The 26,609-nt window shown below is 36.5% G+C and overlaps 1 long non-coding RNA gene across 1 annotated transcript; it reads right to left on the bottom strand.

Annotated features, from left to right (window-relative positions):
* LOC123607641 lies at positions 1–26,391 on the bottom strand. Its single transcript, XR_006716829.1, has 3 exons — positions 26,211–26,391; positions 3,458–3,534; positions 1–438 (listed from the first exon to the last, which is right to left on the bottom strand). It is a non-coding gene; the product is annotated as an uncharacterized LOC123607641 (long non-coding RNA).
* Between the last annotated feature and the right edge of the window lie 218 nt (positions 26,392–26,609).

Here is a 26,609-nt window from a genome sequence, read left to right as displayed (position 1 = left end):
CCTCATATTATAGATGAAGACAGTAAGGCCTAGGGAAGCTTAAAAATATTCAAGTGAAGCAAATTGGAAACACAGCTAGTCCCCTACCAGCTGGCTCTCTACTGGGTTTTTTGTTTGGTTGGTTTCTTGGGCTTTTCTTTCCTGCGACCAATCTAAGTTAGTTAGTTAATTTATTTATGCCAATCTTCTTCCACAAGCAAAGGAATGGAAGATCAGTACACTGGTCATCATTTGATACAAGTAAAGAAGGTGAGCTTGATGTCCCGTGCACTTTTCTCATCCGTGTCCAGAGTAACAATCCAAACCAGTGCTGTGGTCTCAGGGCCTCGGAAGTGATCCCAGGTTCTCTCTATTCACTTTCATCACCAATGGGCAGTGGATTCACATGAGGGTTATGAACAGAATATGGTTACCATCTCCCCAGGAAAGGGGCTCGACCTGATGTGAAACTGGAGGCAAGTGATGAACCTGGATGTCTGGTGCTCTTCAGGGAAGCATTCATCATGCTCAGTCCCAGCCCAAGAAGCATGATGAGGTAGGTAAGGTCTTTCCTTCTTGCTGTGGGTGCCACTCAACACAGGCTGCCTCAGCTGTAGCCAGACCTCGCTAGCAGCATAGAAACCCAGGACCCAGGTGCTGTCACCGTGCTGACCCAGACCACCGCAGAGCCAGAAAGGGAAGCAGGTCTGCATTTTCTGATTTCATCATACATATACATAAAAGAGACTACAGATAGGTAATTCTGATTTTCACTAAAACAAATTATCATGTTAGCATGACTATGAAAAGTGATACAATTTTTAAAATAAATTCCTCAAACTTAACACTTTTTGAGAAAGTCTTCAGAAGCTACAAATTGTAATATTTTCCTTTTCCAGACATTTCTTCTACTGATTCTTTCATTCTAAATTGTCTTATTGATTTCCTAATTGCATCTCTTCTCTCAAATTGGCCTTTTTCACTTTTACAGGTCTGTTCCATTTTACCCTAATATTTAGCTTAATAGAGGTTTAAGGTTTTGAAATAAGAAAAAGCAATGTTTTTCAACCAGTTAGTGTCTAACTCCGCTTATGTCTCCAAACAGAACTAGTCGTTCTTTGTGTTTACCTCTAATCAGCACCTGATCCAAACTCCAGCCACAACTCCGGGGAACTGGCCAAACCCTGGCCAGGCCAAGCTCACTGAAAGGCTCAAATGAGAAGTTTGAGGCTTACCACGTGCCTGACTCCAAACCGCCCCAATTACACGGACTTTTTTTTTTTAACCAATCTCTCTTTTCCTAGGTCTTAACTGTTAGTGAAATTTTCTATGAAGGGTAACTGTTTCAAACTAGTTTCTTACAGGCATAATTTACCTGCACCTGCATAGGAAGTCACGGTAAAAGATGAAGAGCCTTAGCATTTTCACAATTGCAAATCTAAAAGTAAATACAAACTTTCATATGCCAAGTTCTATCTGAGCTTAAAGCATACCAAAAAAGAAAGAGAGAAAGAGAAGAAGCGGGGGAAGAAGGAGAGGATGTGGGGAGAGAAAGAGAGAGCATTTTTTAGCAGCATCTTTAAAATCCTTAGAAGAGTGACGTTCCCCCCTAAAATGAACCAACAAGGTTAAAAAGTGGATTGAAGAGGATTAAAGGGTCCTGCAGTCCCTAAGGCAGAAAGTGTACTGTTTTTAGTACTGCTTCATAGCAGATCAAATAACAAAGACAGGGATGATTATTTAATCAAAGTCAAGAAAACAAATTAGGGTACGAGTCCCTCAGACTTAGATTTAATAACTAATTTTGCAAAACACCGGTAAGTCAGAGAGCTACATTTATACTGTGAAACATGAGAATACAGGGCAAATGATAAGAAATCAAACAGATCTCATAGATTTATTTAAAAAGTATTTCCAAGATTTGCCTTCAAATGAAAAAAAGTTTCAGTTTAATTAATCAAAACTACAGCATAGAGAAACCTCTGAGGCTGACTGCTGTTGTCCTGAGTCATCAGAAGAAAGACATCGCATTCCCATTAAAATTCAGAAATTCATAACCAAAGAAGACCTATCCATAGCCTCCCACTGTAAGGTACCCAGTCCCATTCCACCCTCTTCCTCCTCATGGAAAAGCCCCAGAAGCACAGGAGGTAGAGAACAACTTCAGATGACAGAATCAAAAAGAAAGGGAACCCACAGTCCCTGCTGTTCACACAGCATTTTGGAGTTCTCATTTCCCTATTTCCAAAGCTTTGGTCCAGTTTGATAAAACTGGAGAGAGAAGAGAGTCTTGCCTGCCAGCAAATGGCAAGAAAGGGGGGTCATCATCACACCTGTTGGCATTCAGAATCCCAGTAGAGTCTGGAAGGATGGGAGAGTAATTCATTGTAGCTGTGACCCTCTTCTGCTTTTCCTGGAGTTTTGCCACATCACATTCAAGGGCGGTAACCATTCGTTTACACATAAGGTGCATTTTCTAAACTTTACTGTTTCTGATTTCCAGGTGCCACAGTTTCAAAATACAACCTGATTGTATATACCCTTGAAATTTAAAGTGAATCTCAGTATACTTGATATACTATAAAATCTGTTAGCACTTTGGAGATGATACAAGACAAAAAGGTTTTTAACACTGGCAGATAGAACATTTCCTTTTTTTCTTTCTTTCAATCTCACTCTACATATTGGAAAAAAAACCCACTCTCAGCACACATTGAGGGAAGGATGGAAAGAGGAAATGTTTGTGAATTGCCATCCACTTGCAAGGTTTTTTACATTTGTCATATCATTTCAACTTTACAACAATGGCTTTATTGTAGGTAATATGGCTACTTTTTCAGAGAGAAGGACACCGAGGCACGGAGAATTTAAAGAGAATATCTAAGGTCACAGAACAAAGTGGTAGAGCTAGGATTCATGCACATATTACTTAAGGCCTAGACTCTTTACACCACATTGCCTTTTATCCTGTATCACTCAGCCTCCTTGGACGATCAAAGGAGGATAAGCCACAGGGGCTCCAGCTTTCATCAAGTTGAAAATTCTCTGGAGGAAAAATAGGAAATACAGATGTTTTTGCTAAATTAGTAGCATGAGAACCAAGTGGAATTCCTGATTCTGGATTGGATGCTAGTTTTTAAAAAAAAATCTATAAAGATACTTCAGGATAGAGATATTTAAATTGGAATAATATCTGAAAATATTATTGGATCAAGTTAAAATATCATGGATGGTACCCAGGTTATACAGGAGAATGTTTTTAGAAGACACAAGCTGAATTATTTCAGGGTGAAATGTCAAAACGGCTGTGACTTATTTTCAAATGAAAATAATTTTCGTTATTTGAAAATTGAAATGAAAATGACTTATTTTCATAAGAAAAACGTGTGTGCGTGCATGAAGAGAGAGAGAGAGAGAAAGTAATGGTGCACAATGGTAAAGACCACTGAATCTAGGGGAAGTAGATAAGGGTACTTACTGTGTTTTTTTCTGTTTTAGGGTGAAATAGGAGATTACGTAATATGGCTTGCAGTTGCAACAGCATTCACATAGTTTCTAAAAGGAAAAAAAAATTGCATGAGTTGTAATCGAAAACAGGTGATGAAGGAGGGCACTTGTGATGAGCACCGGGTGTTGTATGTAAGTGTTGGATCACTGAATTGTACACCTGAAAGTAATATTATACCATATGCTATCTAAGTGGAATTTAAATAAATTATTTTTAAAAATTACATTTCATCAAGAAAAAAAATTAAGTTAAAAGACATGACCAGTAGAAAATCATACCAGTCTACCCTTGATAATTTCTCTTTGTGAACTTTAAGGATAAGAAAGTATAGAAAGAATGATAAATCATAGATTTTTGCAGAGGACTGAAGTTTTTGGAATGAGGGTAATTGATAATCTTAATACAAGAGAATATTTGATTATAGCTCCATAATTTGCAGGGCTCAGTACAAAATGAAAAGGAGGGAACTCTTATTCAAATGTTATTAGTATCCTGGCATTATTAATACCAGAACACTAAACCAAGTGTGGGTCCCTTCACAGTGGGACACCCTGTGCAACCACCCAGGTCTCATGTCCACGAAGCCCATCCTTATTACAAGTAAAAAAAATGGTAAATATGTCACAGCTTTCTCCCTGTAATTATAAAAAATCAATAGTCACTCAACCAGAATAGAGATTGTATTGAACCACTGTAGCCTATGTCAAGAACTATAGTTGAAATAAATGAGCTCTACAATGCATTCCTTCCACATACAAGTTCCATAATTTATTAACATTATTTTGCATTAATAGTATTTATTAAATTTTGTATTCAAAATATAAATTCGTATGTTAATCTTTAATATCACATGGCCTGGGGCTATTATATGAAGGCTATATGAAAACATTTGTCATAAGCCACATAAATTATACTATGTGAGCTGTAAACTGGATCTTCTCAAATGTGTCCATGAGAAAGTAATCCAGCAATTTAATAATAATATACGAGAAGACATAGGTTTTTACTCCGTTTCTTTTCACATTTTCAGTTATTTGCACATGAATTGGTTTGTAATGTTTGCATTTGTGCTGGCAAATTGTGCTGAACTGGTTATTTGCCTGTGACTTTTGAGCAGTTCTTAGAAAGAATCGGGACTACCAGCCTCTGTCTTAGAAAACTCATGCCAGAGGTAAACAAGTCAAACTAAGGAACACTGGCTACTAAGTTTATCTTATTACCATTTCACAGTTATGTTATGTCACAGACTTCCAATGAATGGGGGTTTCTGCTGTTGAAATGCTTACCCCATAAAATGTTCTTTCATTAGGATAATTTTTCATTTTCCTGTACCTGTTAGACTATTTCTTTAGTTATCATTAATCATGCTTTATGCAAATCAACTGCACAGGCAAACTGCCAACACAAAAGGTCTTAATGAAAATTTTAATCTTTATTTTTTCATAAAATACTTTCATTATGAATTAGACCATATTGGTTATAAGGCATAATATCTAATTAACTTCCAGATATAAATATAGTTCCATTACTCAAAAAAAAAAATAGCTGCATTTCCTGACTTCTAATAATATGAAACATTTCATGTTAACCCTTGAGCTTTTAAGACATTGTACCAAATCTTCTTGAAGTTTTCTGGATTTCCATATTAGAGGAAATGCAGAATATAAGACAATACAGTTATCAGGGAAGATGGGCATATATCTGGTGATATTTCAAGTAAGGGAAAAATGCCTGCAATGTGTATGTATATTTGGATTTACTAATAAAGGAGATGCTTTCATATAATACTATTTTAGTTTTGTTTTAAGCAATAATCACATGTTTCTTAGTTCTCTTTTAAAAATACCTGTTTTTCAAAACAAAACAAAGAATATCAAGCTAATGGATACAGAGAAGAGAATGGTTGTTGCTTGAGGTGGGGGATGGGGGGTGAGCAACATGGAAGAAGGGAGGGTCAAAAGATACAAATTTCCAGTTACAAAATGAGTAAGTCATGGGGATGTAATGTGCAGCACAGGGACTACAGCTAAGAATACCATATTGCATATTTGAAAGTAGTAAGGAGAGAGGATCTTCAAAGTTTTAATCACAAGAAAAATAATTTTGTAACTCTATATGGTGATGGATGTTAACTGGACTTACTGTGATCACTTTGCAATATGGACAAATATAAAATCATTAGGTTATACATCTGAAACACAGAATATTATGTCAATTATACTTCAGTAAAAAAAGAAAAACCCACTATTTGTTTTATTTGTTTTGTGTTTTTTTTCATTGCTTTTTAAAATTTTTTTTTAATGTTTATTTATTTTTGAGAGAGAGGGAGTGAGAGAGTGAGCAGGGAAGGGGCAGAGAGAGGGAGATTGCACAATCCAAAGCAGTCTCCAGGCTCTGAGCTGTCAGCACAGAGCCCAACACGGGGTTCAAACAGATCATGACCTGAGCTGAAGTCAGACGCTTAACCGACAGAGCCACCCAGGCACCCGAAAAACACACTATTTGTAAGCAAAATACTTCTGGAGTATTTTATGACTCCTCCACAATGGAAATAGTGACCTATTGACCAATACTTTTTAAAAGGTGCTTTTACATAAGTTGATCTGTGGAGTGGATACCGTGCCCATTAAATGAAAGAGTTCCCACTTGTTTTCTTGCCATTTGACACAACTTATTTAAGTTGCAAAAAAAAAAAAAGTTTCTTAGTAGAAAAACTAAGAAGGCTGACAACCCAATCAAATATCAAGTCACATTTCAAAACAGTTGTAATCAAAACAGTATGCTCCTAGAACAAAAATAAGTTTCATGAAGATAAAAAGAATATAGTGAAAATGTCTGAAAGAAACTTTAACTTTTTTATTCGACATAGGTAACATCTGGAAATAACAGAGACAAGAAAATTAATAAATGAGAATAATTAATTAGAATTTGTGGAAAACTTAACTTAGGTACATAGCTCACATACAGTATATTAGTCTAGTTCCTGATGGATTGTTGAATTAAGTAAAAACAAATCCTAGAAAATTTAATTAAGTACAGATCACTACAAGGATGATCCATCTGTAATACATACAATTTATTCAAATCAAGACCCCAACAGATAAGTGAACAAAGATAATAAATAATTTACATTAAAGGAATTTGAACCCGCCTAGAAGCTATAAACTTCAATATCTGCCTATAAACTTTAATTTTGATACAGAAGAAATGCAATTAAATGAAAAGTAAGGTAACATTTTATTTTCTTTATGTTGAAAAAAAACTAATGCTAATATCAAAACACAGGATATTTGACTTTGGGGTCAAACTGGCTTACTCTGATGAAACTGTCCGTACATATTCTTTATGAGAGGCAAACTATGATCTTTAAGAACAATTGTAGATTTATTGCTACTAGTGATCTGAATTCCCATATTTCCAAGAAATTCATGCAAGAAAATAACTTAACTTTGCAAATCTATACATACAAAACAGTTTATAACAGCAACATAACAATAAATAATTAGAATATATGTACGTTTCAATGATGAAAGAATGCTAAAATTACTAATTTTACATCAGTTGCAGCCTTAACCATCTCCTTTAAACCTTTATAGGAAAATTGGCAACATGATTATAATGGTCATGTAGAAGAATAAATGTAGGAGAATCTCTAGAAAGTATTACCAGACCTTTTCTAGTAAATATTAAAATTGACTGTAAACGTTTGAATATAATCTTGGTTAGAAATCATATGTGCAATCTAAAAGAAACAAAAACCCTCAAACAAACAAAAAGCAGAATCAGACCTGTAAATACAGAGAGCAAATGAATGGTTGCTGGGAAGGGGTGCAAGGTGGGCAAAATGGGTGAAAGAGAGTGGGAGATAGAGGCTTCCATTTATAGAATGAGTAAGTCATGGGAATAAAAGGCACAGCCTAAGGAATACAGTCAATGATACTGTAATAGTGTTGCATGGTGACAGACAGCAGCTACACTTTGGATGAGCACAGCTTAATTTATAAACTCATCAAATCACTATGTTATACACCTGAAACTAATATAACATTGTATGTCAACTACATTCAAATAAAAAAAATTTTTTTTAAAGAGAGCAGCAGGGATACCCTCACTGCTTAGACTTTGAGTGATGTAGTTTAACAATATGTATCAAAGCTTCTAAAAACAAGTGTATTACTTACCATAAAGCAGTTATGTTTTTTTAAAGATCCTAAATATATAATGGCTCAAGACCAGTATCTTTCACTCGACCAACCCCTGAGATGAATGTTCCTGGTTCAGTTAAAGGGTAGCTCACTCCACATGGTGGCTAAGGAGCACACATTTGTTCTGTCCTTCATACCTCTTCCTCTGCTGCCTCCTGGCACCCCAGAGGAAAGAGGACCTGGAGGAAGGAGATCTGCTTGTCAATTATCTTAGTCCAGAGATGGCACAAAAGAATCATACTCTTCTATGCCACTGACTAGGACTCAGTCACGTGGCCACACCCAACTGCAGGTGGAACTGGGAAATGAGGTACCTGGTTCCTCGGAAGCAGAGAGAAATTTGGGATATGACTAGAAATCTCTGCCACAACACATACATCATATGAGTCAGAAAATTTATCTTTGAGAATTAATCCTAAAGAAATAATGATACACATTTATAATAATGTATGAATAAGTATATTCACCAACATTAGTGCTCATTTTACTAGTGAAAATAATCTCCAATGATAATAATTTATAGGACATCAAAACAATGATGTACTATGTAGATAGAATATATATAATAATGATCCTAGTATAAAATAAAATGAAAAGTGCAACATAATATTAACTGGAGAAATGAAAAAAATCAAGGATAGAACTACAGGGTATGGTCCAGATTTGTTATAATCAAAAGTATAAATAAATGTGGATGTAGTTATAGGTATATAGATTCATATATACATACAGACATAATCGCATGAGAAAAATAAGGATATGCCCCCAAATTGATTATTTTTTTTCCAGTAGAATCAGACAATCAATTTTTCCTTTTGTAAAAAAAAAAGTTTGTGTTTTCTACAATGACTAATCATTCCTTAAATAATTAAAAGAAAAAAACAAAAAAATAGTAAGTTTTGTAAATTGTTAAAATATTGAACAGACTTATTAGATGCTAAGACTAAGCACAGTGTACAGTTGTAAATAGATGAGGATTAGAAATATGCATTTTTACATATTCACATACATACACAAAGATACAAAGGCATTTGTATAAATATATACAAATTTTTCTTTTTTTTATTAGAAGTTTCCCATATGTAAAATGTTACATTATTTGTAACCATTTTTAATGGGTTGGGTCTTTTAATGAGAAGAAAAATGTCATGTAAAATCAAACTGTAGCGGCACCTGGGTGGCTCAGTTGGTTGAGCCTCCAAGTCTTGATTTCAGCTCAGGCCATGATCTCATGGTTCATGGGATCAAGCCCCATGTAGGGCTCCACACTAACAGCACATACCCTGCTTGGGATTCTCTCTTTCCATCTCCCTCTCCATTTCTCCTACTCCTCCCCTGAGCACGCACTTGCACGCACTCTCTCTCACTCAAAATAAATAAAATTTAAAAATAAAATAAAATAAAATAAAATCTAACTGTAATTTGCTCTCAAAGCCCTAAAAGTACAGAAGTATTCTGGAGGACAGAATTGGTCTTCCTCCTTTAAATTGGGAAAACACTTACATTGTCTGCCTCTCATTGTGATGCTTGAGAAAACCAGAGTTTGCTTAGATTGAGCCTGTGCAGCAGGTCAAATGACAGCCCCCCAAAAGAGAAGCCTATATCTTAATTCCTGGAACTTCTGAACGTTCCTTTTTGCAGACAAAGCTTATTTGTAGGTATTTTAGGAATCTTGAGATGAGATCATCATCCTGGATTACACAGTGGGCCCTATCTCCAATGACAGTCTCCTTACAAGAGACAGAAGAACTGGAGAAAAGAAAGTCACAGGATGAAGAGACTGCCATGATACAGCCACACACAGAGACTGCCCCGAACCACCAGAAGCTAAGACACAAGGAAAGGAATATCCCCTGGGGCCTTGGAGGGAGCAAGGCCTCGCTGACACCTTGATTCCAGACTTCTGGCCTCAAGAAGTGTGAGAGAATGAATGTGCTTTGCTTTGAGCCACACAGTTTATGGAAATTATTACAGCAGTCGAAATAAATCACTCTGTGTAATAAAGTAGCAAGAATAGAGAATCTCTTCCTGATTGTGGGACAGCAAGCTTGAGGGTACCTGCATGGGGAGAAGAGGATTTGGGAAATAATCTCCAGAAAGAGCATAATGTGGCACAAAGTGGCGAGAAGGACTGAGGTGCGTATGACCAAGAAGCTATCAAACTAACGAACTTAGTTTCACTTTGATGTTATTATCTATGCTGTGCTGTTCCCTAGCTTAACCTTTATCCTTCATCCCTCCTTCTTCAGTGAAAGTGTTTTCCTAAAAGAATGGTGCTTGGAGAGTGAGCAAGCAAGGGTTTGCATTCCGAGTCGTGGAGAAGCAGGGTCAAGGGAGAACAGTACAGGGAAGGGGCGAAACAAAGACGGATTCCAGAAATCAGCTGTGGCATGCCAACAGTAATGAGTAGTGAGAAGGAAAACAAAAACCAGACAACCTACAGGGACCTGGAGGAGGCAGGGGACCTTTCACAGCACAGAGCATTGGATCCATTGAGTGCATGTAGACAGTAAAGGAGAAATGACCACAGAGCTGCCGGGGGCTGGAGAAGTACACAATAGCCACACACAGACAAACAGGGGCTTGGATTACAGAAGGAGAGGTCAAAGTCAATTTCAAGCAGGGTTAAAATCCAAGTTTCTTTCAAAACCAGCCACCTGAGGGTTGCCTGGGTGGCTTAGTCAGGTGTCTGACTCGATTTCAGCTCAGATCAGGATCTTAAGGTTCATGAGATCAAGTCCCACTGTCAGGGCAGAACCTGCTAGGAATTCTCTCTCTCCCTCTTTCTCTGCTGTTTCCCCCACTCACACTTTCGCTCTCAAAAGAAATAAACTTCAAGAAAAAAAGCCACTTGAGGCCATAGCCTTTTCTCTCTCTTCCTTCTCCATCTCTTCCATGTTATGATATGGATTTTTCTTACTCTGGTATATAGTAGGAATAGTCAAGTTAAATCCACCACCAGAGGCATGCTACCCCACTGCAGGACTGATCCTGTGACAAAACAATCAAAGCACAGAGAGCTTGTGAGGACTCCACATGAGGAGGAATGATGAATTAAAGTAGTTGTCTTTCTTTGAAACAGCGAGGAGGGGAGGAAAGTTGAAAAAGGAGAGACACAAGCAGATGAGAACAGTAAAGTAACAGAAGCTTCTGGAAATGGGTGGAGGGATGATTCAGGAGTAAAAGAGTAAACAGAAGTGTGGTTAAAATCAAACAAGGAGGTCAGGAAAAGTTGGAAGAGATGGAGAAAAGAGCTCAGCAGAAAAAGAAGTAGAAGCAGAGAAGAAGCAGAAAGAGAGCTTTGAATACAGAACACTGTATCATCATAATAAGGTAGTTTGTATTAAACGTGAATATTTTTAGAGCCTATATAAAATCATTTCAACTTTCTGGCTTTTAATGAGAAGTGTAGTCAATTTAAATTTTAATTTAAATAACACTTCCCAAAGACCATAAAATTTCGGACTCCATCAGGATTTATTACCCTCTAGGAAAAGTTAGGTACTTTAGAAATGCATTAATTCCCTGACGACATTTGGCTTTTGCCACAGAACCAGTTTCTGGCTAAATGACTCTGTGACCTAAAAGAGCTCATTTATTTCTCAGAGTGAACATTCACTTTTACGGAGCATCTTTCATATCAGGGGGCTCCAGTTCGGGTTTGTGGAGAAACACTAACGAAGAAACAGGACTCGACTGCTCCTATTTTGAATACATTATTAGCCCCTTCTAGTGTCAGCACTAATTTTATTATTTATGTGAATTAATATAAACTCTGAAAAACAAACCATTCCATGTTATGAAGTTTGAAAAATGTGACTTTGGAAAACTTATAGTCATCCATTTTAGTTTTATATGAAAGAAGTTCTTTTCAGAATGATGAGATGTGGAGGTGATAAATATGTAATAATGTTTTCATACACTTGCCAATTTAATGTGTTTGCATAAATATTTAATACATCAATCTTTTCAAGAAGAACATGTTCTGCATTTCAATGTGTCTTTTCTTTTTCATTAGATTGACCTATTTCTAAAGTCCCCAGAGAAAATTTTTTCATTTGGTGGACATTTCCAAGACAATGATCAAATCTCCTTTTTTTGTGAGCGTATAAGAAAATGTGAATTTTGTTTGGACTTTATGCAAAATCATCATTATATATATGTATATGTGATTTATAAGAGTAAAATCCACTTCAGTGGATTTGTATTATAAAAAGTATGGAGGACATAATTTGAGACAAATATTTAAATGAAGCAAATGTGTTGAAATGATTTTAATTTAATTAAAATAAATATATAAATAAATTATTTAATTATTTTAGTTATTTTAATTTGAGTCCAAAGTAGGAAAGTTTCTGGTAAATGGTGACCCCACAACTTTGTCCAAGTTTGAGATATGTGTGTATAACACATGAACTTTTTTCAAGAAATTCACTAAGCCTCCATTCAAATTATTATCTTTTTAAGGTCTCAGCTAAACACAACTCCTCATTAAACCAATCTTTCTAAATATCATTCAAATTTGGTTATTTTTTCAGGGTGCCTTCTCCAATCATATATATACCTGATTACTGCATAGATAGTTCCTCTCAACTACACCTTGCATTGTTAGTTTATTTCTTTACATGTGGTCTTTGAGGTTATATTTTATATACAGGTGCTTGCTGCTGTATAAGACTATTTTATCTCACGATGTTGCTATTCTTGTGTCTTTTCTCTCCATACATTTCTACTGGGGTGTATCATTTTGAAACGATGCTAAAAAGGGTTGTACAATTACACACCAGATATCAACTACTGAGCATCTGCCCAGGTCTTCTGAAGCTGAAGAGGCAGCCCTCTCTCACCTTTCAAGTTTCCTGCAAGTCCTGAAGGTCAGCAAGACACAGCTTACCCTCCCAGGACTGGGTAGGTAGGCAGGTAGGTAGGCGCTGCCTTCCCCCTGGGAAAGTCATTTACTGGGCTAAAAGGCCGAGCCCCTCTCCTCTGAGTGGCAGAGTGTCCTTGCTGTCTCCTTCAACAAAGAAACAATTGAGAGGTGGAGAGTTGACAAGCATTCAGGCTGCCCTTTTCCTCAGAATTCCCTAGTAAAAGCGTTAGCTTAGTAGTTGTAAAATTTCAAGAGATGAACAGGGGAGGAGAGAAGGGAGCAAACGAACAAGAATATCTACACTGGAATGTAGAACATAGAGTCTCAGGGAACAAAGATTTTGTCTAGTTTCATATTCCTCTGTGGTTAGAAATGAGCCTTGTACATGCTAAATGCTTAATAGTTAGTTGTAAAATAAATGAATCAAAGGAAGACAATAATTTTTCAAGGGAAAAAATGGTTTTGTAATATGCCATTTATAAAATCAAATAATAGACTGAATATCTAATGGATAAAGTAGATCGACATTCAAATAACACCAGGGTGGGCTTGGTAAAACTCTAGGGGTTTGGTCTTCTCTGGGAATATACCACCAAGTAACAACAATCTCCCTTTTTTTTTGTATTCCAGAAGCTTTTTTTTCCCCCTATCATTCTATTCAACAAACACTTCAATCAGAAGAAAACACACAATTAAAATAATTGAAGTTTAGGGAATGTCTATTTCTGACAGACTGTTAAGAAATACGCATAAGACACCTTTGAATCATTGAGGCTGGAAGGAGAGCAGTCCTTAAAAAATAATAGACTTTTAAGTGAGTGCGCAACCTAAACTATGTGTTATGAATGTGGTCTTGCGTAAATCACTTGGACTTCTTTCAAAGGAAGATTCTGTAATTTAAATTAAGTCATCTATTTTTTGAATAAACATAGTAGTTCTGTTTCCGGAACTTAATGAGTACTGTATCACAGGGACAGGTAAGACATACCAAAACCATGTAAGCAACCTGGTTACCATGAATTGTATGTATATTTATGGAAAGAGGAAGAGTAAATTACTTTTAATTTTACTTTTGTATTTTATATTACTTCTAAAGAATTGGGAGACACGGAATCCCAAGCATGGCCTTCTACACAAGGACAACTTATTAGAAAATTCTTAATTATTTAGTTGAAAGGCTGATAACTTTCCCACAGATTACTTGTAAATCACACAAATGCTAAGATATTAAAAGTAGGAATTGATAAATGGCATTCATTAAATATGATAGAAATTGCTAGTGACCCAAATAGCCATTAATGTATAATTCAACAATTAAGGTAATTCAACCCAATAGAAAACAATTGTTGTCATCAAATATAATTAAAATATTCCATTACTTATAACAGAAGTCCATAAACTTTTCCTATAAATGATTAGATACTTAATATTTTACGCTTTTTGGGTCTTACAGCTTCCGTTGTAACTACTCAACTTTGCTCTTAAAGGATGAAAACAACCACAGCCATGCATAAAAGAATGAGTGTAGCCATGTCCCAATAAAACTTTTTTTACAAAGGCAATCAACAGTCCAGATTTGGACCATAGATCACTGTTTGACAAATCCCATAATATGGCACAGAAGACTCTTCAGAATATAGCAAAAACGTATAGGATTCCACATTTGAAACATAGGGGGCCACTCCCAAATTTACTACTTGTTCATATTCTCTCTCCCCCTTCCTCTCCTCTCCCCATTTTTTTACTCTTCCTTCCTCTGACCTGCTGTATCACAGTTCATCAAGGGCAGGGGTGAAGGTGTACAAAGGGAGTAACCTATGCCAGAGGAGAGGAGTATTTTTTGATGCTGTTTAAATTGCCAATTCATGGTAATAATAAAAGCAGGCTGACGTTTTGTTGGCTTTACTGTTGTACTGAAATCCCACATCATTTTTATTGCCCATGACTGCCCACTCAAGGCAGTCTGCTGCCACGATACCCAATGCTCTTCTGTATCTTAAATGGAAAATAGAACTGTGTATGTTGGACTTTTTTCTGAATTAATAAATATTCTTTAACTGTTGTCTAGAGGTTATAGGATGCATCATAACTTAATAAAGCCTACATTGATATATATTTAAACTATTCCAAATGTTCTCTGGTACAAATAATGCTTCACTGTATATATTTCAACACTCTTCTTTGCACACTTGTGGGAGTTTTATTTGAATAAATTCCTAGAAAGTAAATTGATGACACATTTAAAATTTTAACATATATTGCCACAATGCACTTCAAAAATTCTGTGTCAGTTTAAACTTTATCCAAGTATAAATGAATCTTATGAATAAATCCATACTCTCCAATAGAAAATAAAATCAATATTTGTAACTTTTGCCAATTTTTAACTCAACTGTGATATCTCATTTTATTTCAAATTGCACTTCTTTTCATAAATTATCAACCATTTTTAAATGTTTTCCTCTGAAAATACTCTTCAATATATAATACTGTATAATTTGGGTTTAGTTAAAGGGAATGTCCATAAAGGCAATCTTACAAACAAATAAAGTTTAATATATTCAAGTAGAGTACGTTAAAATTGTACAGCTTGTTAAGCTGGATCAGTCTTGTTAAGATTATTTAGCCTCATTAGTTAAATGTGTTCGGACATTTTTGTCTTGTTATATTTAAAAACTCTCATAGGCTCTCAATAAGCTTTTTGTATTTTTGTCAATAAGAAATAATTATTTGAAGGAGGACCCAAAATAGCGGAACAGCATGGAAGCTTTTGTGTGTCTCACGCCCATGAAATACAGCCAAACCAACACTAAACCATCCAATACACCTAGAAAACTGATTGGAGGATTAACACAACAATCTGCACAACCTGAACCACAGAATTCAGCAGGTACACGGCACGGAGAGGTGAATTTGGGGAGCGAGAAGCCATGAAAGGTAGGGAACCACTATTGTGGGCGGAGAGAGGACAGAGACTGGGGAGGGGGGGAGAATATGGGAAAAGCTCCCCTCCTCAAAATCAGCTGAAGAGAAAGTGGAAAATTGGAAACAGCCTCAGGGACTAAACTAAAAAGGGAGAAAGGAGAAAGGAGAGTCTTAAATTCCGTTAAGACTGTAAACAAGGGGAGCACAAAGGCTGCAACTCCGCAGCTCGATACCTGGTGGTGCTCTGGTAGGAAGGGCGAATCCCCAGGAACAGAGTGGAGGTGGAGGTTCTCAGGTCACATGGGGAAAAGCGGTTCCACTGCTGGAAAGACATTTGGTAGAGACTGTTGAAGCCACCTGGTCCCAGCAGACTCCAGAAAACGGCCACATTCGCTGGTGATGGAACAAGGTTGTTAAGGGTGAAGCCTGGTGCCAGATGTTTGTTGTGATTTTCCATAATCCCTGAAATGCTGCTGCTACACTGTCTTGCAAACTTTTTCTGGGGTAGGCTGGCACCTGGCCGCAGTCTCTGGGCACCGGCAGCAGCAGGGTCCAGCAAGCGTTCCTGGGTGCAGCCAACATTCAGCCATTGCTCATTTGGCCATTGCTTGGTGAGACCCTCCCACACAGGGGCTGAACAGGTCAAAGCTACAGTCCTTCGGAAGTAAGGGGCTGGGGAAAACAGCCGCATCTGAGATAAAACTCGGGAGAGAGGTACTGTCTGGGGCCTGGTCATGGAGGGTGAAAAAGTGGGGAGTGAATGAGAGCTGAAGACAGAGGACAGATGTGTGATTGCTGACCCGGGAGAACAGACTGGGTAGCTGGGCGGCACCATTTTCACCGCTCCCACACATGCGCATATGCACCTACAAGCACCACAACAATCCACCCCAGTAGGTTAGTAGCGCCATCTAGTGGAGAGCAGAGCTGTTACACTGATCCCCGCCCAACTGGGCCAACTTCGCTCTTCAAGAACACAAGTCTCATCGCCAGCTTAGTTTATGGACTATAAAGAGCTACATAGACTGACTTCTAGGGCAAAATGAAAGAATTTCAGTCCTCCTTCAATCTGTTAGCAGATTCATCTATTCAATTTTCTTTCTTTTTCTTTTCCTTTTTTATTTTTCTCTTTTACAATTATTCTCTTTTTCTTGGATACAGAAAGAGAAAAAATTCATTTTTATTTTCAATTTTTATTAAAAATATTTTTCTTTAATTTTTATTACTATATTTTTTACGTTTGTGAAATTTTTTCAAATTCTATTTTACTTCCATCATTTTATTTTAGTCTACTTCAGTGTATTCACCTTTTCAAGTTTTCAAAAAATTTCCTTTTTTTAATTTTTCTTTTTCTTTTTTCTTTTTTTCTCTTTTTCATTTCTTTTACTTGAATGTAGAAAGAGAAAAACTTCATTTTTACTTTCAATTTCTATTAAAAATATGTTCCTTTACTTTTATTACTATATTTTTTACTTTTATGTACATTTTTCAAATTCTATTTTACTTCCATCATTTTAGTCTACTACAATCTATTCACTTTTTCAAATTTTCAATTTCCTTTTTTTCTTTTTTTATCTATTTTCTCTTTTTCCTTTCTTTTATTTTTTCTTAAATACAGAAAAAGAAAAAATCATATTTGTTTTTAATTTTTATTAAAAATATTTTTCTTTAATTTCTTTCTACTGTGGTCTTTATTTTTGTGTATATTTTTTCAAATTCTATTTTACCCCCATCATCTCATTTTAGTCTACTTCAGTGTATTCATTTTTTCAAATTCTCAAATGATTTCCTTCCCCCCCCTTTTTTTTTGTTTAATATGTCAAACCACTTTGAACACCCAGACCAAAACACATCTAGGATCTAGCATCATCTATTCAATTTTGTGTGGGGGCGTGTCTTTAATTTTTAATTTTAATATTTTTTTACTTTCAATTTTTCTATCTCATTAATTCCTTTTCTCCCTTCAAAAGGACAAAACGAAGGAATTCACCCCAAAAGAAAGAGCACGAAGAAACGACAGCCAAGGATTTAACCCACACAGATACAAGCAAGATGTCTGAACCAGAATTTAGAATCACGATAATAAGAATACTAGCTGGAGTCAAAAATAGGTTAGAATCCCTTTCTGCAGAGATAAAAGAAGTAAAAAATGGATGGGTGCAGCAGCAGCAAGGATGGATGAGGCAGAACAGAGAATCAGCAATATAGAGGACAAACTTACAGAGAATAACAAAGCAGAAAAAAAAGAGGGAGATTAAGGCAAAAGAGCACAATTTAAGAATTAGAGAAATCAGTGACTCATTAAAAAGGAACAACATCAGAATCATAGGGGTCCCAGAAGAGGAAGAGAGAGAAATAGGGGTAGAAGGGTTATGTGAGCAAATCATAGCAGAAAACTTTCTTCACCCAGGGAAAGACACAGACATCAAAATCCAGGAAGCACAGAAGACCCCCATTAGATTCAACAAAAACCGACCATCAACAAGGGATATCATAGACAAATTCACAAAATACTCAGGCAAGGGGAGAATTATGAAAGCAGCAAGGGAAAAAAGTCCCTAATTTACAAGGGAAGACCGATCAGCTTTGGAGCAGACCTATCCACAGAAACTTGCCAGGCCAGAAAGGAGTGGCAGGATATAGTCAACGTTGTGAATCAGAAAAATATGCAGCCAAGAATTCTTTATCCAGCAAGGATGTCATTCAAAATAGAAGGAGAGATAAAAAGTTTCCCAGACAAACAAAAATTAAAGGAGTTTGTGACCACTAAACCAGCCCTGCAAGAAATTTTAAGGAGGACTCTCTGAGGAGAGAAAAGATGGAAACATATATATATATATATATATATATATATATATATATATATATATATAAATACCAAAAAAAAACAAAGATTATAAAGGACCAGAAAACACCAGCAGAAACTCCAACTCTACAAGCATCATACTGGCAATAAATTTGTATCTTTCAGTACTCACTAAACGTCAATGGACTCAATGCTCTAATCAAAAGACATAGGGTAACAGAATGGATAAGAAAACAAGATCCATCTATATGCTGTTTACAGGAGACCCACTTTAGACCTAAAGACACCTTCAGATTGAAAATAAGGGGATGGAGAACCATCTATCATGCTAATGGTCAACAAAAGAAAGCCAGAGTAGCCATACTTATATCAGACAATCTAGACTTTAAAATACTGTATCAAGAGATGCAGAAGAGCATTATATCATAATCAAGGGGTCTATCCACCAAGAAGACCTAAGAATTGTAAACATTTATGCACCAAATGTGAAAGCACCCAAATATATAAATCAGTTAATCACAAACATAAAGAAACTCATCAATAGTAATACCATAACAGTAGGAGACTGCAACACCCCACTCACAGCAATGGACAGATCATCTAATCGAAAAATCAACAAGGAAACAATGGCTTTGAATGACACACTGGACCAGATGGACTTAACAGATATATTCAGAACATTTCATCCTAAAGCAGCAGAATATACATTCTTCTCCAGTGCACATGGAACTTTCTCCAGAATAGACCATATACTGAGACACAAATCAGCCCTAAGTATGTAAAAAGGATAGAGATCATACCGTGCATACTTACAGACCATAACGCTATGAAACTCGAAATCAACCACAAGAAAAAATTTGGAAAGGTAACAAATACTTGGAGACTGAAGAACATCCTACTAAATAATGAATGGGCTAACCAAGCAGTTAAAGATAAAATTAAAAAGTATATGGAAGCCAATGAAAATGATAACACCACAACCCCAAACCTCTGGGACTCAGCAAAGGTGGTCATAAGAGGAAAGTAGATAGCAATCCAGGCCTTCCTAAAGAAGGAAGAAAGATCTCAGATACACAACCTAACCTTATGCCTTAAGGAGCTGGAAAAAGAATAGCAAATAAAACCCAAAAACAGCAGAACACAGGGAATAATAAAGATTAGAGCAGAAACTAATGCTATCGAAACGAAAAAACAGTAGAATAGATCAATGAGACCAGAAGCTGGTTCTTTGAAAGAATTAACAAAATTGATAAACCACTAGCCACTTTGATCAAAAGGAAAAAAGAAAGGACCCAAATAAATAAAATCAAGAATGAAAGAGGAAAGATCACAACCAACAAAACAGAAATAAAAACAATAATAAGATAATATTATGAGCAATTATACGCCAATAAAATGGGTAATCTGGAAGAAATGGGCAAATCCTTAGAAACATATACACTATCAAACTGAAACAGGAAGAAATAGAAAATTTGAACAAGCCCATAACCAGTAAGGAAATCGAATTAGTAATAAAAAATCTGCCAGAAAACAAGAGTCCAGGGCCAGATGACTTTCCAGGCGATTTCTACCAAACATTTAAGGAAGAGTTAACACCTATTCTCTTGAAACTGTTCCAAAAAATAGAAATGGAAGGAAAACTTCCAAACTCTTTGCATGAAGCCAGTATTACCTTGATTCCAAAACCAGACAGAGAGCCCACTAAGAAGGAGAACTATAGACCAAATTCCCTGATGAACATGGATGCAAAAATCTTCAACAAGATATTAGCCAACTGGATCCAACAATACATGAAAAAAATTATTCACCACGACCAAGTGGGATTTATATCTGGGATGCAGGGCTGGTTCAATATCTGCAAAACAATTAACATGATTCATCACATCAATAAAAGAAAGGACAAGAACCATATGATCCTCTCAATAGATGCAGAGAAAGCATTTGACAAAATACAGCATCCTTTCTTGATAAAAATCCTCAAGAAAGTAGTGATAGAAGGAGCATACCTCGAGATCATAAAAGCCATATATGAATGACCCGACGCTCATCCTCAATGGGGAAAAACTGAGAGCTTTCCCCCTAAGGTCAGGAACAAGACAGGGATGTCCACTCTCGCCACTGTTATTCAACATAGTATTGGAAGTGTTAGCCTCTGCAATCAGACAACACAAAGAAATAAAAGGCATCCAAATCGGCCAGGAGGAGGTCAAACTTTCACTCTTCGCAGATGACATGATACTGTACATAGAAAACCCAAAAGATTGCACCAAAAAACTGCTAGAATTGATTCATGAATTCAGCAAAGTTGCAGGATATAAAATCAATGCACAGAAATCGGTTGCATTCCTATACACCAACAATGAAGCGACAGAAAGAGAAATCATGTAAATCCCATGTATAGTTACACAAAAAACATAAAATGCCTAGGAATAAATCTAACCAAACAAGTGAAAAAACTATACATTGAAAACGATAGAAAGCTTATGAAAGAAATTGAAAAAGACACACAAAAAAATGGAAAAAGATTCCATACTCCTGGATAGGAAGAACAAATATTTTTAAAATGTTGATACTACCCAAAGCAATCTACATATTCCGTGCAATCCCTATCAAAGTAACACCAGCATTCTTCACAGAGCTAGAACAAATAATCCTAAAATTTATATGGAGCCAGAAAAGACCCCAAATAGCCAAAGCGATCTTGAAAAAGAAAACCAAAGCAGGAGGCATCACAATCCCAGACTTCAAGCTATACTACAAAGCTGTAATCATCAAGACAGTATGGTACTGGCACAAGAATAGATACTCAGATCAATGGAATAGAATAGAGAACCCAGAAATGGACCCACAAATGTATGGCCAACTAATCTTTGGCAAAGCAGGAAAGAATATCCGATGGAATAAAGACAGTCTCTTCAGCAAGTGGTGCTGGGAAAACTGGACAGGGACATGCAGAACAGTGAACTTGGACCACTTTCTTATACCATACACAAGAATAAACTCAAAATGGATGAAAGACCTAAATGTAAGACAGGAAGGCATCAAAATCCTTGAGGAGAAAACAGGCAAAACCTCTTTGATCTTGGCCAAAGCAACTTCTTAGTATGTCTCCAGAGGCAAGGGAAACAAAAGCAAAAATGAACTACTGGGACCTCATCAAAATAAAAAGCTTCTGCACAGTGAAGGAAACAATCAGCAAAACTAAAAGGAAACCGACAGAATGGGAGAAGATATTTGCAAATGACATATCGCACAAAGGGTTAGTATCCAAAATCTATAAAGAACTTATCAAACTCAACACCCAAAAAACAAATAATCCAGTGAAGAAATGGGCAAAAGACATGAATAGACACTTCTCCAAAGAAGACATCCAGATGGCCAACAGACACATGAAAAAATGCTCAACATCACTCATCATCAGGAAAATACAAATCAAACCACCATGAGATACCACCTTACACCTGTCAGAGTGACTAACATTAACACTCAGGCAACAACGGATGTTGGTGAGGATGTGGAGAAAGAGGATCTTTTTTGCATTGCTGGTGGGAATGCAAGCTGGTACAGCCACTCTGGAAAACAGTATGGAGGTTCCTCAAAAAACTAAAAATAGAACTTCCCTACAACCCAGAAATTGCACTACTAGGCATTATCCACGGGATACAGGTGTGCTGTTTCGAGGGGACACATGCACCCCCATGTTTATAGCAGCACTATCAACAACAGCCAAAGTATGGAAAGAGCCCAAATGTCCATCGATGGATGAATGGATAAAGAAGATACACACACACACACACACACACACACACACACACACACACACACAATGGAGTATTATTGGGCAATCAAAAAGAATGAAATCTAGCCATTTGTAACTATGTGAATGGAACTGGAGGGTATTAAGCTAAGTGAAATTAGTCATAGAAAGACAAAAATCCTATGACTTCACTCATATGAGGACTTTAAGAGACAAAACAGATGAACATAAGGGAAAGGAAACAAAAATAATATAAAAACAGGGAGGGGGACAAAACAGAAGAGACTCATAAATATGGAGAACAAACTGAGGGTTACTGGAAAGGTTGTGGGTGGGGGGACAGGCTAAATGGGTAGTGGGCACTAAGGAATCTACTTCTGAAATCATTGTTGCACTATATGCTAACTAATTTGGATGTAAATTAAAAAAAAAATAAAAAATTAAATTAAAAATATTTAAATTAAAAAAAGAAATAATTATTGTTATTTTTGTTTGGTGTGTAGTATCAGTAATTTTACTCTAATATGGGTAAGATATTTTCCAAAGGCATATGTCCTCTCCAGGAAATCCTACCTCTCTTCTTGGACATTAGGAATGAGGATAGAGTACACTTACATATAATCACCCATACTATTTAATAATAAAATATATAATTTCTAATCTAACTTCATAGGTGCAGAGTTTACTATCTGTTTGGTATGACATGATAAATGTAGACAAATACATGATGATCTGAAATGCTTTTGGACATTTGGCTTTTATGGGGAGAGTGTTGAGCTGTTTTTAAGTTTTGAAGTACATCCTACCCATGATATGTGCACTCAGCCTTCTTGCTTTTTGGCAGTGGTACAGCTTTTGTCTTGGCTTCTTCTCTGTGACCCTTCCCATTAGTTTCTAGCCACTGCTCAACCCTCTCCACTCAAAAAGGAAGCTTTATCTCTCCTTTTATTTCCTTCCAGTTCCTATTAAAAAAGTAGAGGCCTATTATTATCCTAATTATTATGCATAAAAAAATAATATTTTACATCAGAAAAAAAAAGTTCTCTGTCCATATTACATCAACTCAGGCAGAACTCTTATACCCAAATAGTATACACTCTGTCTTCTCCCTGGTTCCAATGAGTGAACTGTCAGTGCTCTTCTCTAAACTCAGGTGTTCTACTCATTCACCGGATGCCATCTGCTCCTGACTACTCAAAGAATGACTTCTGTAGTCGTTCTCTCTCTCTCCCTCTTGTATCACTGTATGCAATGTTGGCATGCCCAGGGCTCTGCCCTGTACTCTTCACATCTTGGTCTACAACTGACCCCTAAATGTTCTCAAATTTAGACTTCAAATACGCTTCATCTCTTGAAAGATTCATCACTTCTATCTCAAAGCCAAACCACACTCCTAAATTCTAAATTAATATATTCAAATTGCTTACTTAACATCTCCAGCTGCATAACTAAGAGGCGTCTTTAACATATTTAAAACTGAGGTCTTGACCTTCCCTGTATCTTTTCTTCTCAAGGTTCCACATCTCTGAAAATGGCAATTCCATGTTTTCCAGTTGCTCAGATCAAAACATTGGAGGCACAACTGAGTTTTCTCACTTCCTCATAACTACATAACAACCAACAACAAATACTCTGAACTTTTTCTTCAAAATATATCCATAATCTAATAATTCTGAATAATCTAATTACTGCCATCATTGCCCCTCTAGTTAAAGCCGCTATTATCATTCACTTCAACTACATGGATTCTCTCCTTCCACCTTTGTTTCCATGCAGTCTGTTCTTTACACAGGAGCCACAGGCAGGTCATGGCATGCCTCTGCTTAAAAACATCCCATGGCCTTCCAGCCTCCTCAGAGTAAAAATCAAAGTCCTTGCCATGGTTTACAAGACCCTCTGTTATCCAGCCCAATAAGATCTCTCTCCAATGTCATCTCTTACCCATTCCCCCCTTGCTCACTTCCAGTCACACTGGCATGTTTCTATTTTCTAGAACACATCTGGCCCTCAGTCATCCAAAGTGCCTGTGTTCCTTTGCCTGTGGATCACCTTTCCACGTGGATCAACAAAGCAGACCTCTTCACTGTCTTCAATCTTCTGTTAACTTATCATACAGGTCTGACATAAAATAGAATATTAATAAAGGCTAGAACATGCATAATAGTAAATGCTTGCTACATCCATCATTAGAGATTGTATTGGATCAGATATGATATATATTTAGAGAAATACAGTTTCACTGTATGAATGAAATCTAGAAGATTTAAAACAATAAATATCTTCCATGTAACTGTGAAAGAGAAACACTAATTGCTAACACTTCCTGAATTCTATTTTCCTGGACATTGTGTTCCTTATGCATATTAAATCACTTAATCTTTAAAATTGCCCTGGGGAATAGGTAATATTATTTCCATTTTAGAGATAAGACACGTGCAAAGAGAAGTAATTTGCCCCAAATCACAAAGAACAGAGGCTGGGATTTCAATCTAAGTGATATCTTCAAAATTATGCCTTTCACCACCACGCTCAGTCATTTTCCAAACTATGTCCATAATTTCAGGTTTCTTCATGAAACAAAATTCCCTAGGTTCAACCTTGGTTTTTTAAAAGTACCATTCTTAGGAGAGATGTTGATAATAAGGGAGGCTGTGCATGTGTTGGGGGAGGGATTTTATGAGAATTCGCCATACTATCCTCTCAATTTTGCTACCAATCCCAAACTTCTCTAAAAAGTCTTTTAAAAATTCCTTTAGAAAAGAAGTTAGAATGCTCAAATAAATTGTAAATAAGATTACAAAAGTAAAGACAACTACGGTTGGCACAATTCTAATACCCTCCCAAGATTCTTGCCCCTTGGTGTACACTTCTGCATGATCCTCTCCGTTGAGGGTAGGCAGGCTTTGTAAATATGATGGAATGGTCACTCCAATGCCTGGATAATGCTACTTTGCACAGGTGACCTTAAGAAAGAGTGATGTTCCTCACTGGGCTCCAGCATAAGTGAGCATAAGTTCAGGGAGCCCTCTTCCTGAAAAACAAAGTCAAATTCTGGAACACAAATTTTATGTGCAGGAAGTTTTCCATTGTTGGCTTTGAAGATGGAGAGTGTCATATGGCATGGACCTGCGAGTATGTAAGTGACCCTCTAGTAGGTTTCTATCAAGTAACTGAATTCTGCCAACAACTGGAATCATCTTGGAGGAGGACTCTGAACTTCAGATGAAGATACAGCTGAGAACCTAGCTTCTCTGTGCCTGGATTTATAACCCACAAAACTGTGAGATCATATATTGGTATTACTTGAAGCCATTATGTTTGCAGTGATTCCTTACTTGGCAACAGAAAACTAAGACAATAGGCATCTCAGTTATATCAATGAATATAATTCGTTCACATTCACTCAAAAAAGAAACTACTTTGTCTGATTCGGTTTAAAGAAAATATTTTGCCTAGAAGAAATATATATCTAAAGCAAAATGCTGTAGAAATAGAGCAAAAAAGTGGCAATATTAATAGAGTAGATTGAAAAAATAATGCAGAGGCACTAGGATTGTTTATATTGACCAAAGAGTTATAATCTACCAGATAGGTAATACAGCCATACACTTCTATGTGCCTGCTACACAAAATAACAAAATGAAGTATGATAAGTACAAGATGAATTTGAAACAAAGATCTTGTGAGAGTGTTCGATACATCTTTGTCAAGCTCAGATGAGGTTCATAGAATTTGTGTGCTTAAGGGATCATGGAGGTTGGTGGCAGCAAGAACAGATGAGAAGCAGCATGGAGAGGGATTCCTGCTGATTAACTGTTGCTTAATTTCAGTTATGCCCTTCATGTAAGAGCAAACTTCAGGTCAGAACCTGAAAGGACACCAATTTCTTGCTCTTTGCCCCATTATCTGGTTAAAATATACTGAAAAACCTGAGCGTTTAAAGTATATTCAGAATCCACATTTGACTTAATTGTATACTTTATCCTGGCTAATATACGGTTATGTCAGCATTTGGATGAACATTACCAACAAAATATTGAACAAAAAATATATACAGTGCGATTGTTATTAATATGAAACTATTGTGACATTCAGTTTATTGTGGACTTGACCTACTTTTATTAAGATTTTTATTGTTTCACTGAAATTAAATACCTTACCTGTTGATTCGTTTTAACTGGACTGCCAAGTCAACAGTGTGGCATGGAGCATGGTCTTCACACAAGGTTGGGCATAAACACACCAGAGGGTACACAAAGACATTCCAAGGGTTCAAGTTTCCTTTACTGATGCTGATACTTTCAGATCCTTAGCTTCTATGTAGATTCTTTTCCAATCCCAATCTGAAAAAGAACATATTTTGCTGATTCTTCATTCCCAACTCCCCTTTCATAATCCTTTCTCCTACTTCACCCAGATTATGATCCTCTCACATTATCCAGAGTCTTGCAATGAAGTGTGTCCCTAGCCAATAAAACTATCCCAGGCATCAAGTGAAGTCAGTTTGATTGAAAGAAACATTGGTGAGTGACTTTAGTGACTGTTTAACAACTTGTTTT

Source organism: Leopardus geoffroyi, chromosome A2, assembly GCF_018350155.1.
Source record: "Leopardus geoffroyi isolate Oge1 chromosome A2, O.geoffroyi_Oge1_pat1.0, whole genome shotgun sequence".
Classification (NCBI taxonomy): Eukaryota; Metazoa; Chordata; class Mammalia; order Carnivora; family Felidae; genus Leopardus; species Leopardus geoffroyi.
This window is presented reverse-complemented; position numbering and strand designations above follow the sequence as displayed.